Source organism: Bufo gargarizans, chromosome 7 (genome assembly GCF_014858855.1).
Source record: "Bufo gargarizans isolate SCDJY-AF-19 chromosome 7, ASM1485885v1, whole genome shotgun sequence".
Classification (NCBI taxonomy): Eukaryota; Metazoa; Chordata; class Amphibia; order Anura; family Bufonidae; genus Bufo; species Bufo gargarizans.
The window spans coordinates 20,056,826-20,069,297 of NC_058086.1; the positions used below are offsets into that span (position 1 = coordinate 20,056,826).

The 12,472-nt window shown below is 45.2% G+C and overlaps 1 protein-coding gene across 4 annotated transcripts in view; it reads left to right on the forward strand.

Annotated features, from left to right (window-relative positions):
• LOC122943069 (inter-alpha-trypsin inhibitor heavy chain H3-like) overlaps window positions 1–12,472 on the forward strand; it is a 165,841-nt gene that overhangs the window by 110,278 nt on the left and 43,091 nt on the right. The gene's annotated exons all lie outside the window — the stretch shown is intronic.

Genomic DNA, 12,472 nt, shown 5'->3' on the forward strand with positions numbered 1-12,472 from the left:
TTGATAGATTTATACACAGGATTACTATATAAAATGTAAATATCCCTCAAACAAGTTGTGAAGTTATGCAATTGACTAAAGGGGTTGTTCAGCTTTGGAGCCAACAACCCCTTTGGTCCAGACCTGTGCACCTGAACATAAGAAAAGGAAGACTCACCTGTCTGCGGCCTTGCTGCTGCTCCATTTTGGGCCACTTCTGGTCTTTACCAGGCCAGAAAGCAGCTGTGTCCTGTGACTATTGTGGCCAATCATAGGCCTCAGTGGTCCTAGAAGCTTAAATGGTGCATCACTGCTGTGACTTAGTGTTCAAACCATTGTTTTCTCTGAGCCCTGTGACTGCTTGGTCCTGGTCCTATAGGGATCGGAAGCAACCAGGAACAGACTAGTGGTGGGACCATGGACAGGGGAGTTTTCTTTTTTTATGTTCTTCGGCTTTAGGGGCACAGGTCCGCACCAAATGGGTTGTCAGAGCCAAGGTTTGGCAACCCCTTTAAAACTGGCTATATGATATATGAAATACTGTAGTGTAAGTGTTCTTAAATAAATGAGTTCCCTTAATAAATATGGTTGTTAAAGGGGTTCTACGGGACATATCTTTCTTTTAGTTAGTCCAATTTGTTTTAATGAAGAGTGGGCTTCGCAATATAATGTTTGTCATGTGTGTGACACTGTTGCATTGGGTTGGACTTGGGTACCTCTGCAGTGTTTGTATGAAGTGCCACTTTTTTAATATTGCATTGTACTTATTTTAAAGAGGTTGTCCCATGAGAAATATTCTACAGTTTCCAAACCTGCACCTGGATCTGAATTATTTTGTAATTCCATGCAATTAAAAAATCAGTATAGCCACTGAGTTATTCAATAAAATGTATCTGTGTAGCACCACCTGCTGTTATTTTTTTTCTCCTTATTTCCTTGTCCTGCTCACTGAAATGGCCGCACATGCTCATTTTCATCCTTCAACTGTCTCCTGAGCTGTGATAGGGAGAGATGAGACACGCCCCCTTAGCCGCAGCAGAAAAGACACTCCCCTTGAACTTTACGCTTGATATAAATCTAGCAGTGCAATTAATGTGGAGATCTCTGGATCCATAGGAGGTACAGGGCTGGTTCTAGCTTTGTTAGAAATGTATTGTCATGTACTATATGATGTCTGATTTAAATTTTTTACATTATTCGTGGGACAACCCCTTTAAGCTAAAAATCATTTTTTCTATTGGTCTTTATAGAAAATATGGCTTCCTTTTTTGTGTACATAGCTGAGATGCTGTAGTAGCAGCCTGTAGATTTTTTTTGTATTTTCCGTCATCTGGGGAGCAGACGGACTCCTTATTTCTGTTCTCTGCCCTTATAAAAACTAATTATAGCTCAGTTATTATCTTACTGATAAGAATGTGGTTTAAATTAAATAAATATATAAATATATTTTTGACGCTTTAGATGCCGTGATCTCACTTGATCACGGCATCTAAAAACTTTAATTACCGTGACCTGCATTATGTACAGCGCTGGTAGTGAAAGGGTTAAAGACCTCTTGGGGGACATATTGTGTGGTAAAAATATATTTAAGTACAAGAAAAAAATAAAAAGGAAAAAGTGCAAGATAAAATTGTTCACTGTTCCCCAACAGTCTTATTTTTTCTATTTTAAAAATAAGTAATAAAGTGAGTATTAAAATAAAATATTAAAAAATACAAAACAAAATACAAATAAAAGGAAAAAAAAAGGAAAATGTGCAACATAAAAAAAGTCAGCGTCCTTCAAAGGTCTTTGAACCAAAAAAGTTACAAGTGTTTGAACCATGTGCGCTAAATCACAAAAAAGTGACTGGTCATTAAGGCTTTTTCAGGCCCGGTCATTAAAGGGTTAACCAATAAGTGCTTTCCCCACTAGTAAGGCCTCATACACATGACGTACCGTGTTGTGTGGTCCACAAAACACAGATTCCAGTCATGTGTGCTCCGCATTTTATGGAACGGAGCATAGTATGTGCAACGCACGGGTGGGTCCTGGGCTCCCTTTAAGAAAAAGTTTTTGTTTTGTTGTGACGCCAGTTGCATTTCAGCCATGAGGGACTGAGTCCCCCTAAGTAGATGGTATTGGTGATGGGTACCCAGGGTAGGAATGCCAGAATGGTGTAGGGAGGCCTAATGTCCCTTGGTGGTGTAGCACTTGTCACGGTGCTCCTACCTGGATATGCTGGAATCCCAAGCGTTGCCGTCCGTTGCAGAAAATGTAATGATTGAATGGAAGGAGGAAGAAATAAATTGGAGTCCAGACTTGGTATAACGTTGAACAGCAGCTTTACTTGAATAAACTTTCATCAGAGAAACAATCTTCCAACTTTATCTTGGCAACTAGCAGACTTTGGCATAAATTCTGGCAGGCGAACACATTCAGCACTGCTACATCAGTTACTCTTTGGCTCTGCTGTGCTATCAGGATTAAATAGGAACTTTTCCTTTCGGCTGTATGCTGCAACTTAACTTTGTAGTCTGACTCTGTCTTTATCTTTATCCAGGGGACTATACTTCCTGGCTTCTGAGGCTCTTTGCTCTTTTCTATTGTTCCAGCAGAGCTGACGGTGCTCTGCTGGCATTAGCATGCCTCGTCCAGCAGGGAGGAGCTCTCTGCAGCACAACCTCCCCTGGCAGGGGGTACTCCTGAACTGAACTTCCCTATCTAAACTCCTCCCTCTGACTAAAGAGGGCTAGAATTAAAAGAAAGGTTTCATTCTAGGTAAACTAATACTGCCAATGTGGTCGCCATCTGCTGGTGAACCAGGCACATTACATCAAACATAAAAATTGCATAGAAATACATACAAATATCTTGCAGGATCAGGAAATAAGTGCACATCATGACATTAAGTGCACATGATGACATTATGTTAACCATATATGATAGTGGGGAGACGTAAAATGTGGTAATGCCACTCCGGGGCGTTACATATGTGCACGAGCCCTTAGGGAAAGTGCTTACTGAGTATTGCAGGGCACCTACAGTATATCAGGGGGCAGGAGGTGGTAAGAACCAGTGAGCGCTGTCCTCTGCAGTGAATGAAAGCACTCAATTTTGAATAGCAGGCAGGAAGGAAATGTCGCCACTTAAAGGGGTTTCCCATTAAAAAATATTTTTTGACAAGTTCCTGTAACATGGTCCCTGAAACAGAAGATTCATAGTTTCCTGTTCCACGACGCTCCCACTATCTCCATCTTCCGGTCCAGAGCACCTCTCCAGCAAATGACTGACTTCAGCGGTGCAGCGCTTCTTGTGGCCACATAATCACTGAATCCAGTCATTGGCTGGAGCGGAGCAAGTGACTATGCCCATAGCGAACCAGATGTAAACAGGGTCAGGATCGGAAGATGGTGAGAGCGGGAGCGGCAGGGAGCAGGAAAGTATGAATCTTCTGTTTCAGGGCCATGCTGCAGGAACGTGTTAAAAATCATTTTTTACCGGGAAATATCTAAGTTCCTATTAGGGTCCATTCACACATCCGTAGAATGTGTCCGCACCCGTTCCGCAATTATCCGGAACGTGTGCGGACCCATTCATTCTCTATGGGGCAGGAATGGATGTGGACAGCACAGTTTGCTGTCCGCATCCGCATTTCCGGAGCGTGGCCCCGAACTTCCGGTCCAAAAAAAAACAAAACATGCCCTATTCTTGTCCGCAATTGCGGACAAGAATAGGCAGTTCTATGGGGGTGTCATGACCATGGTCATGGTCGTGACTCCTGTATCCGCAGGCTGTTGCCTGCGGTCTGGTTTGGTTGTTCAACCACAGATGAGGGCCGCTAGTATGTTGCCTCACTTGTGGTTGCCGCTGGCAACATGTAGCTATTTTGCAGTTTAGCAGCCTGAGCTGGTGCTAGGCAGCTTGCTGCAATGTGCATGCGGTTGCACCTGGAAGCCTATCTTTTTTAGGTGTGTCTTTTGTATGTCTGGTGTGCACAGGGTTTTAGTTATGTGTGCACTTTCTCCTTTAAGTGGCTGTCTTCCCTTCCCAGGTGTTAACTCCCTTCTTTGTGTGAACACTGGGTGTGTCTGTGTGTGGGTGTGGCTACATGGGCTATAAAGCCTCAGTTAAGATCAGTAGTCTGAGGGGTACTCCAGCCTTGTTTGTAAGCTGGAGGCACCCTCCTGGTCCCTTATACCATCTACCAGTGAGGGCCACCCTTGTGGTCATAAATGTTGTTATGTGATGTTAAGTTATGTTTATGTGGTGTCTGTTATAATTGCAGCTATGGTTCTGGGTTCCTGTGTGTTTGTGTGCTGTGTCCTTTTATGTCTGTGTGTGGACTTCAGCACTTGTGTCCAGGGATCCAGTCAGTGTGTCTGTGGCAGGTAGAGGTGGAAGTCTTTCACTCTCCTGCCATATCCATAGTCTGTTTATGTTTATATCCCCTTGCAGCTCGGTGTCACCACCAGACATCTGAGAAGCTCTGACAGACGTTCTTCAGAACCTCCTCCTTGAGGTTCCTTTTGTTTTGCTTTCGTTTTCTCATCTCGTTAGCCTCTCTCAGCTGTCATGTAGGTGCACTGATTGCATCCCTTTAAATCCCTTCCCATACTGCATCACTTTGCGGTTTATACAACTTCCTGGAGTGTGTGCATGCTGGATGCTACTACTGAGTCTTCTACAGATAACTTTTGTTCATTCATTTGTATTTTCCTGTTTGCTGGATCCCAGGTGGTCGTGTCCCCTCACTATTATAGGGTGTTCAGATGTTATACAGTCGAGGAACGAGGATATGCGATCATCTACCATTGAGATTTTTGCATAGGCTGAGCAGTTAGGGAGAGAGCCAGGTCTGTTGCAGGGCTATCCCTTTGGTTCCTTAGTTTTGGATCCAGTCAGTCGGATCTTCATTTTGTGTCTTCTAGTTTTCTGTACACCTTCCGTGACATTATAAACCGCCAAAACCGTCTTAAGCATGAATCCGGTTTCAACCTTGATTAACCGCATGCAGGGTCTTTCACTGGAGGTAGAAGATCTCCGGAAAACTGTCTCTCAGTTGGAGGTGACCGTTTCTGCTTGCGTTCATGGAATTTGTTCTGAGCCTAAAATCTCGCTTCCGGATACGTTCTCCGGGGGTAGTGAGAATTTTGTTCGTTTTAGAGAGGCTTGCAAACTCCATTTTCGCCTACTTTCCCATTCCTCTGGTGATGAGGAGCGGAGGGTGGGGATCATAATCTCGCTGCTCAGGGATAACGCTCAGTCTTGGGCCTTTTCGCTGCCAGTGGGGCCACGGCCCCTCCGTTCAGTGGATGAATATTTTTTAGCCCTGGGTCAGATATATGATGATCCGGATCGTATTGCTTTGGCTGAGTCTAGACTACGTCTTTTATGTCAGGGTAAACAATCCGCAGAGATATACTGCTCAGAATTTCGGAGATGGGCAGCTGATACTGGTTGGAATGATGCTGCACTCTGAAGTCAATTTTGCCATGGTCTTTCAGAGGGATTGAAAGATGCATTTGCCTTTCATGAGAGACCTACCTCCTTGGACTCTGCCATGTCTCGGGCCGCTCGTATTTACAGGCGTCTTAGAGAGAGAGGAGAGATCACTCCTTCCTGTCATACTCACTCCAAGGACAGTGCGGCGGTCTCATTCAGTGCACAGGGGTCTCAGTCGCTCTCAATCCCTTCTGAGCAGGGACCCATGCAGCTGGGTTTGCTTGCCTCTGACAATAGAGGATTCAGCTCTCATAGGAAGGTTTGTTTCTGTTGTGGAGGTATAAATCATTTGGCAAATGTTTGTCCCTCTAGGAGATTCAGGCAGTTTTTTGAGAGTAATAAAGAAACAAAAAGAAAAAAATCCTCTAAAAACGTTCCATCTGTTACTATTGGCAAGGTTAATGCGGAAATTGAAGGTTTTCCGTTTGCTTGTAGTTCCCGTTTTGTCCTACCTCCCAGGGTGGCGCTAGAGAGCAAGAACATTTTTTGTGAGATTTTTGTAGATAGTGGAGCAGCTGTCAATCTCATGGTTTCCAGGTATGCACTTTGGGAAAGGATATACCTGTTTTTGCTATTGATTCCGTTCCACTTTCTCAGAAATCGTTAAAGGGCATAGTTCACAATATCCATTTGATTGTGAGTGATACTCATGTTGAGGATGTGTCATGTTTCGTCCTAAGCGGGTTGCCTACTCCTCTAGTGTTGGGGCTACCCTGGCTCACTAAACATAACCCCACCATTGATTGGCAAGCGAGGCAAATAAATGGTTGGAGTGACTTCATGGCAAATGGACATAAATTTTTAGAATTTAGATTTTTTGGAAAATTTTCCAATATAATCAATTTTTTCCAGGAAAAAAACAAGGGTTAACTGCCAAACAAAACTCAAAATGGGTTGCCCTGATTCTGTAGTTTGCAGAAACACCCCATATGTGGTCGTAAACTACTGTTTGGCCAAACGGGAGGACATAGAAGGAGGGGAACACCATATATGTTTTGGAAGGCAGATTTTGCAGGACTGGTTTTGTTTATACCATGTCCCATTTGAAGCCCCCCCTTGCACCCCTAGAATAGAAATTCCAAAAAAGTGACTCCATCTAAGAAAGTACACCCCTCAAGGTATTCAAAACTGGGTTTACAAACTTTGTTAACCCTTTAGGTGTTCCACAAGAGTTAATGGCAGATGAAGAAACAATTTAGAAATTTCTATTTTTTGGAAAATTTTCCATTTTAACCCATTTTTTCCAGCAATAAAGTAAGGGTTAACAGCCAAACAAAACTCAATATGGGTTGCCCTGATTCTGTAGTTTGCAAAAACACCCCATATGTGGTCGTAAACTACTGTTTGGCCAAACGGGAGGACATAGAAAGAGGGGCACGCCATATGGGTTTTGGAAGGCAGATTTTGCAGGACTGGTTTTGTTTATACCATGTCCCATTTGAAGCCCCCTGTTGCACCCCTAGAATAGAAATTTCAAAAAAGTTACTCCATCTAAGAAAGTACACCCCTCAAGGTATTCAAAACTGGGTTTACAAACTTTGTTAACCCTTTAGCTGTTCCACAAGAGTTAATGGCAGATGGAGAAACAATTTAGAAATTTCTATTTTTTGGAAAATTTTCTATTTTAACCCATTTTTTCCAGCAATAAAGTAAGGGTTAACAGCCAAACAAAACTCAATATGGGTTGCCCTGATTCTGTAGTTTGCAAAAACACCCCATATGTGGTCGTAAACTACTGTTTGGCCAAACGGGAGCACGTAGAAAGAGGGGAACGCCATATGGGTTTTGGAAGGCAGATTTTGCAGGACTGGTTTTGTTTATACCATGTCCCATTTGAAGCCCCCTGTTGCACCCCTAGAATAGAAATTTCAAAAAAGTGACTCCATCTAAGAAAGTACACCCCTCAAGGTATTCAAAACTGGGTTTACAAACTTTGTTAACCCTTTAGGTGTTCCACAAGAGTTATTGGCAGATGGAGAAACAATTTAGAAATTTCTATTTTGTGGAAAATTTTCCAATATAATCAATTTTTTCCAGGAGTAAAACAAGGGTTAACTGCCAAACAAAACTCAAAATGGGTTGCCCTGATTCTGTAGTTTGCAAAAACACCCCATATGTGGTCGTAAACTACTGTTTGGCCGAACGGGAGGACATAGAAGGAGGGGAACACCATATGGGTTTTGGAAGGCAGATTTGGCAGGACTGGTTTTGTTTATACCATGTCCCATTTGAAGCCCCCTGTTGTACCCCTAGAATAGAAATTTCAAAAAAGTGACTCCATCTAAGAAAGTACACCCCTCAAGGTATTCAAAACTGGGTTTACAAACTTTGTTAACCCTTTAGGTGTTCCACAAGAGTTAATGGCAGATGGAGAAACAATTTAGAAATTTCAATTTTTTGGAAAATTTTCCATTTTAACCCTTACTTTATTGCTGAAAAAAATGGGTTAACAGCCAAACAAAACTCAAAATGGGTTGCCCTGATTCTGTAGTTTGCAGAAACACCCCAAATGTGGTCATAAACTACTATTTGGCTAAACGGCAGGACATAGAAGAAGGGGAAAGCCATACGGTTTTTGGAAGGCAGATTTTGCTGGACTGGTTTATTTACACCATGTACCCTTTCAAGCCCCCTGATGCACCCCTAGAGTAGAAACTCCATAAAAGTGACCCCATCTAGAAAACTATGGGATAAGGTGGTTGTTGTTTTGGGACTATTTTAGGGGTAAATATGATTTTTGGTTGCTCTATATTACACTTTTTTGAGGCAAGGTAACAAAAAAATAAAATTCTAAAATTTTTCTACATTTGCTATTTAGTTTTGTGGAACACCTAAAGGGTTAACAAAGTTTATAAAGTAACTTTTGAATACCTTGAGGGGTGTAGTTTCTTAGATGGGGTCACTTTTTTGGAGTTTCTAGTCTAGGCTACATCAGGGGGGGCTTCTAATGGGACATGGTGTCAAAAAATCTGCCTTCCAGAAACCATATGGAGTTCCCTTCGTTCTATGCCCGCCGTGCGGCTATATAGCCATTTACGACCACATATGGGGTGTTTCTGCAAACTACAGAATCAGGGCCATAAATATTGAGGTTTTTTTGGCTGTTAACCCTTGCTTTATTACTGGAAAAAAAGGATTCAAATGGAAATTTTGCCCAAAAATGGGTGTTTTGGCACCGTTTTTATTTTATATTTTTAACGCTGTTCATCCGAGGGGTTTGGTCAAATGTTATTTTTATAGCGACGACTTTTACGCACGCGACGATGCCCAATATGTATGGCTCTCAGACTTTGGAGACACTAAGCAGGCATCCTAAAACTGCGGCCCTCCAGATGTTGTAAAACTACAATTCCCCCCATGCCCTGCTGATGGCTGTAGGTTGTCTGGGCATGCTGGGAGTTATAGTTTTACAACATCTGGAGGGCCGCAGTTTGAGGATGCCTGCACTAAAACTAATATTTTTTTGGGGAAAAAAAATTGTTTCTGTGTCTCCAAAGTCTGAGAGACATAGTGTTTTATGTTCTCTAGGGGACTGTTGGAGATTATAAAAATTTAGTACTCCATGGAAGTGTGATACTCCCTGATGCAATCGATAACGCAGAGGCCCGGATGATCGGGGCAAGTGTCACACTGAGTAGTGGTGTCCTTCCGTATCCCCCTCTTGTGACACACTCTGCATCTTTTTTGGGTTCGTCCCTTCTTTCCAGTATGGGGGACCACACCTGGAAAGTGTTGGCCAGGGACGATCCGGGCGCCTCCAGTTCCCGAGGTACTCCGGCCTGCTCTTTCCCGGTCCGAAAAGATCAGGTCTTTGAGGACTGCCTCATAGAACTGGAGGAATGTCCCTGTGCTGCCAGCGCTTCGGGATAGTACAAAAGAGTTGTACATGGCAACCTGTACCAAGTAGACCGCAACTTTTTTGTACCATGCGGGGGTTTTGCGCATGGCATTATATGGCTTGAGGACTTGATCAGAGAGATCAACTCCTCCCATATACCGATTGTAGGCGACGATACAATCGGGCTTGAGGACCGTTGCCGCGGTACCTCGCACAGAGACGGGGGTGGTGCTGTTACCGTGGATTGTGGACAGCATAAGGACATCCCTCTTGTCCTTATACCTGACCAGCAACAGGCTTCCACTGGTAAGGGCACGGGTCTCACCCCTGGGGATAGGTACCTGGAGGGGGTGGGCAGGGAGGCCGCGTTGATTTTTTTCCGCACGGTCCCACAAGCGAACGTGGATCTGGCGGCAAGGGACCTGAACAAGGGAATGCTGGTATAAAAGTTGTCCACGTACAAGTGGTAACCCTTATCCAGCAGTGGGTACATAAGGTCCCACACGAGTTTCCCGGTAACACCCAGAGTGGGGGGACATTCTGGTGGTTGAATCCGGGAATCTCGCCCCTCGTACACACGAAATTTGTAAGTGTACCCTGAGGTACTCTCACAAATTTTGTATAGCTTCACGCCATACCTCGCCCGCTTTGTGGGAATGTATTGGCGGAAACTGAGTCTCCCCTTGAACGCAACGAGAGACTCATCAACCGCGACCTCCCTTCCAGGTACGTAGGCCTGCTGAAATGTGGCCCCAAAGTGATCGATGACCGGCCGTATCTTGTACAGCCGGTCATAGGCAGGATCACTTCGGGGGGGACATGCTGCATTATCGGAATAATGCAGACATTTCCGGATGGCCTCAAACCGGGAGCGTGTCATGGCCGTACTGTACAGTGGGGTCTGGTAGAGTATGTCCCCACTCCAGTAATGCCTGACACTGGGTTTTTGCACTAGACCCATATGCAGCACGAGGCCCCAAAATGTCCTCATCTCGGCTGCACTGACCGGCGTCCAGCCACCGGGTCTAGCCAAAAATGAGCCCGGGTTTTGAGCGACGAACTGTTGGGCGTACAGTTTCGTCTGCTCCACCATCAGATTCACCAGTGGGTTACTGAAAAAAAAACTAAAAAAGTCAATTTCAGTAAACCCCACTGTGGGAATCTGGATTCCAGGATTGCCAGCGAAATCCGGAATCTCAGGCTCAAAGTCCACTGGGGGACACCAGCTAAGTTCATCGGCAGGGGGTTCCGGTGAACTTATTTGGTGGGCCGGGAAACCAGTACGAACCCCAGGGCGGCTCGTACTAGGGTGGGCCACAGGATCCCTAGCATGTGGGGCCCCTGGCTCCGCCTGGCGGCGTCTCCGCTGGTGGGGGGGGGGGGGCTGGTGGTGGGGGGGATGCGGGGGGCAAGTGGCAGGGGGGTCTGGGGTCTGAAAGCTGAAACAAAAAAGTTTAGAATAAATGTGTTTTTTTTTTTTTTTTTTTAACTTTTCCCTTCTATCCCTGCCTAAAGGTGCCTCTCCCTCACTGACCCTAACCTACCTGGGTGGCGATGGGTGCAGGAGGGTGATGGATGCCGATTAGGGGGACACAGGAGCTGGTGCTGGACGATGCTGCACGGTCAGGGTGCTGGACAGGAAGAGGAGGGGAGAGAGGAGCGCAGGAAGTTTGAATCTCGCGCCTCTCTCCCCTGCACCAATCAGCACCCTGGACAGCGGCATTCAGCACCAGAGCCAGCACCGCCTCTTCAAATCCTCGGACTGCGATAGGTGGTGTATAATTACGCCACCGATCGCAGTCTTTTTCCGGTTCATCGGGTCACAGGACACCCGAATGGACCGGAAACGCAGAAAACCGCAGGTCTGAATTGACCTGCGGTTTTCTGCGATCGTCGATGCGGGGGGGTCAAATGACCCCCCCCCTGCATTGTTACAGGATGCCGGCTGAATGATTTCAGCCGGCATCCCGTTCCGATTAACCCCCGCGGCGCCGGCATCGCTATTTAAAGCCATGACGTACCGGTACGTCATGTGTCCTTAAGGGGTTAATACCCCTGAGGGCCATTTTGAGAATTTGGTTATGCCTTTTGGTTTGATGAATGCTCCAGCCGTCTTTCAGCATTTTGTGAACAGCATTTTTTATCATTTAATGGGGAGATTTGTATTAGTGTATCTAGATGACATTTTGATTTTTTCTCCTGATTTCAAAACTCATAAGGAACACTTACGTCAGGTCTTGCTCATCCTGCGGCAGAATAAATTGTACGCTAAACTGGAAAAATGTGTGTTTGCGGTTCCAGAAATTCAATTTCTGTGGTTTCTTCTCTCCGCTTCTGGTTTTCGCATGGACCCCGAGAAGGTCCGCGCTGTGCTTGAGTGGGAGCTTCCTGAGAATTAGAAGGCGCTGATGCGTTTTTTGGGTTTTGCCAATTATTACAGGAAGTTTATTTTGAATTATTCCTCTGTTGTTAAACCACTCACTGATATGACTAGAAAGGGGGAAGATTTTTCCTCCTGGTCGGTAGAGGCGCGTAAGGCCTTTTCTAATATCAAGGAAAGTTTTGCTTCCGCTCCCATCTTGGTACAACCTGATATTTCTCTACCCTTCATAGTTGAGGTTGATGCTTCTGAGGTGGGTGTGGGTGCGGTCTTGTCTCAGGGTCCCTCTCCTGTCAAATGGCGACCGTGTGCCTTTTTCTCGAAGAAACTCTCCTCCGCAGAGAGAAATTACGATGTGGGAGAAAGGGAGTTGTTGGCCATCAAGTTAGCTTTTGAGGAATGGCGCCATTGGTTAGAGGGAGCCAGACACCCTATTACCGTGTTAACTGGCCATAAGAATCTGGCATACTTGGAGTCAGCCAAGCTTCTGAACCCGAGGCCAGATGGTCTTTGTTTTTTTCAAGGTTTCATTTTGTTGTCACGTTCCGCCCTGGGGTTAAGAATGTGAAGGCGGATGCCCTGTCACGTTGTTTTTCGGGAGGTGGGAATTTTGAAGACCCGGGTCCCATTTCGGCTGAAGGTGTGGTGGTCTCTGCTCTTTATCCTGAATTGGAGGCAGAGGTTCAGGTAGCCCAGTCAGAGGCTCCTGATCTTTGTCCTCCTGGGAGGTTGTTTGTGCCTCTCGCTTTAAGACACAATATTTTTAAGGAGCACCACGATACTGTCCTTGC